Below are 908 nucleotides of genomic sequence, written 5' to 3'. Positions count from 1 at the left end.
TAATGAGTTAAAGCAATTAATATCGTGTGTCCGTTGCCGCCCTGATGAGGGGGAGGGGGAGGGCCAGGCGCCGCCCTGATGAAGGGGAGGGGGAGGGCCAGACGCCGCCCTGATGAAGGGGAGGGGGAAGGCCAGGCGCCGCCCTGATGAAGGGGAGGGGGAGTGCCAGACGCCGCCCTGATGAAGGGGAGGGGGAAGGCCAGGCGCGCCCTAATGAAGGGGAGAGGGAGGGCCAGACGCCGCCCTGATGAAGGGGAGGGGGAGGGCCAGACGCCGCCCTGATGAAGGGGAGGGGGAGGGCCAGGCGCCGCGAAGCCTTGAATAGAGTTTCCCCAAAATTCTTCAGGAAATCCCGGGAACTTTTCTCCGTGAAGGAGATTGGAACGACGGAAGTTTTCCTACAAAGGCGGGGCTTCACGCCACCCAAAGGATGGACGGCGTTCAGGAAGACATCCAGACACCCGGAGGCGAAGTGGAGATGCTCAGAGCGATAAGCAGGTGATCAGAAAGGCAAGAGCACCACGAATGAGACAAGCGAAAATTTGACAGACATTGACTCAGAAAGAGACACGATTACTCATGACACATGCCTAAAGTTATTATGAAGGCGTACCATCAGTCAAGATACACTGAGATGGCCTTTGATAATAAATGTCTACTAGCTGATATGCATCTTTTTCTCTCTATCGTTCCTAATCTGTACACGCATAAATATCCCCCCTACCTCACACACACACACATCGAAAAGAAATCTTCAGAAGTAAATCGAAACATACAAAGGCAACACAAGCAAACTCATTCACAGGAGGCACGTGCGACTTGCCTCACAATTCAAAACCCAATGCGATGTTTACCATTTGCTTGGGGCGGGCGATCTGACGGCGGAAGAGCAAACTGTACATGTGCCA

This window comes from Penaeus monodon, chromosome 24 (assembly GCF_015228065.2).
Source record: "Penaeus monodon isolate SGIC_2016 chromosome 24, NSTDA_Pmon_1, whole genome shotgun sequence".
NCBI lineage: Eukaryota > Metazoa > Arthropoda > Malacostraca > Decapoda > Penaeidae > Penaeus > Penaeus monodon.
This window is presented reverse-complemented; position numbering follows the sequence as displayed.